Genomic DNA, 2766 nt, shown 5'->3' on the forward strand with positions numbered 1-2766 from the left:
TCCCAATTGCAAAAGTCAATGGCATTTCACAAATGCTCTCAGCACTCTTTATTGACTTTCTGGATAGATATTTCTACTAATGAAATGAGAGTTTCACGAAGCATTGATGACCCAGACACATACCAACTTATTTCAAGCATCCTCAGTGTCATGATCCTTTTAGAATTGGTTTCTGTTGCACCTTTTGAAATTATCTTGCTTTGCATATGTACAACTTTTTTCTAAACAAGGTACACTTATACAATTTGAGCAACAGGTGGGACATCACTACCTTTAAGGGTTTTGGAAAATCAGTAGGATTTAATTATAAATTGAATACATATACATATACATATAAATAAATAAAGGGAAAATAATAACAGAATCATGAGGGGTTTACAATGGAACTTGGCTAAAGGCAAAAAGCTTTTCCCTTTATCTCACACATAGTTGTAGAAACTGATCTGCATACTATTGTAAAAATGTTATATTTTCCATAGCTTGAGTGGGAAAATGCAAATTTTAATTAAAGAAAACACGTAGAAAGCTAAGTTACCCCCTTGAGTTGTGAATACTTTCTTCTTAAGACAAAACATTTAGGGACTTCCCTGGTAGTGCAGTGGTTAAGAATCCACCTGCCAATGCAGGGTACACGGGTTTGAGCCCTGGTCCGGGAAGATCCCACGAGCCGCACAGCAACTAAGCCCGTGAGTCACAACTACCGAGCCTACACTCTAGAGCCCGCGAGCCACAACTACTGAGCCCGTGTGCCACAACTACTGAAGCCAGCGCGCCCAGAGCCCATGCTCTGCAACAAGAGATGCCACCACAGTGAGAAGCCCGCGCACCGCAATGAAGAGTAGCCCCCACTCGCCACAACTAGAGAAACCCTGCACGCAGCGACGAAGACCCAACGCAGCCAAAAATAAATTAATAAATTAATAAATTTTTTTAAAGAGACAGAACATTTAATAGAATGAGACATGGTCTTCACAATTAATAAAGAATACAAAATACTCAATCTCTCTTCCTTTTACCATAATTTTACAATATTTTTTAGGATCACTATGTCTAGTTAATGCTTACTTTGTTCAAACATTCAGTATCATCTACATGATCATAAACAAACATCAGTCAGAATCTTAATAGAATCAGATAAAAATTGTTTTAAAGTATGGTTTGTGGAAGGTCATTTCACAACCATAATATCCATGCATCAAAAATTAAAAAAGAGCAAGAAAGAAGTTGTCAGGCATACACTGAAATTTTATTATATTGTTTACCTATTGAAGAAAATTCTACTCACATGCACTGGCAAAACAAATGTACACCTTACAATGTTTCTTTCTATGTGTATCTCTTTTGTAGCCTTTTCATTGCCAAACAGAATATGGGGCAATTAGAAATAAAAGCATATAAGAGACCCAAGACTATTAACTCATGAAAAAATATTTTTTAAAAAATAGCAGGAGAACTAAGAAGAAAAATTATGTGAAGTCTTGACTGGATGAAAAATAAGAATGATTTCAAACCTTAATACTAAATTCCTAGCAATCCAGGTCAAAGACAGCACAACGTCATCAAGTAGACACTGAACTCAATGGGAAAGTTCCCAGCTCTTGGAGGAATTTGTCATAAGAATTCTTTTTTACAAGGGGTTTTGAACAGGTAATGTATGAAGACCTCATGGCAGTTTTGTTATTTTTTAATGCTACAGAAACTTCCTGTTATATCTGACCACCATGAAAGCTGACCATGCAATACTCCAACAGAATTCAATAATAAAAATTCTAAAAAGAACCAGAGGAATATAGCTAAGCTATGCTACTTTTTGGCCTTCAAGCTTATGTTAACATAGAGAATAAGATGAAAACTTTTTAAATTACAAGTGTTTTTCAATCATTTCCGCTGGAAATAATTTCATGCCACAAACATGCAATGGTAATAATGTTATGACCCACTATATGAAAGTAAAATGATTCATGCTGGAGGCATGTTATATTCATTCTGTGTCATAATAGAACCTCCGGAGAAACATAACACATCCCAGACTAAGGAACAGAGGACCAGAGAGAAAAGAGACATGGCCAGAGAAACAAACACACCCCAGACTAAGAAACATAGACTTATACTGCTTCAGTTTAAGATTCTCTCTTTCAACTAGAGTTTTGACAAGTATTCCAAAGAAACGTGTTTGCTAGAGAGATAGGATCATCAAGAGTCCGGTCTCTAGACTACAGCTGTGGTCAAACTGCCTGGGTTCAGGGTCCAAGCACATCACTTCCTTGTGGGAAGCAGTAGACTCCTTATTTAACCTCACCAGCAGTCTATTCCTCTCTAAAATAAGGTTGATGACAATGGCATTCACCTATTAGGGTAAGGTAACCGTGGAAAGACCAACCATGTAAGTTGTCTAACATAATACCAGATATGGGGTAAGCATTCCCTCAATATTAGAGACATTTGATGTTCTTCATTGATAGAAATTAATGCGTTCTAGATATCAAGCATGTACCTGAGACAGTGTTTTATTTCAAAAGTTGAAAGCCTGCCTTCTGTTTTTGACTTAAAAGCAAGTCATCCAAATGCATTATTCCTTATTGGCAGGCTGTTTCAGAAAACACATTGAACCCAGGAAAAGAAGAGGAGTTTATATCCAGAATCCAGTTTTTAATCACAGACTTCTCAGATGGGCCACACTTTTTGTAGGATTAGATTTATTTGTGATCATTAGCTGAAGCATTCACTTCATAGTAAAAAACTAATTTACAAGGAGTTGCATCCTCT

Source organism: Balaenoptera acutorostrata, chromosome 4, assembly GCF_949987535.1.
Source record: "Balaenoptera acutorostrata chromosome 4, mBalAcu1.1, whole genome shotgun sequence".
NCBI classification, from domain to species: Eukaryota; Metazoa; Chordata; class Mammalia; order Artiodactyla; family Balaenopteridae; genus Balaenoptera; species Balaenoptera acutorostrata.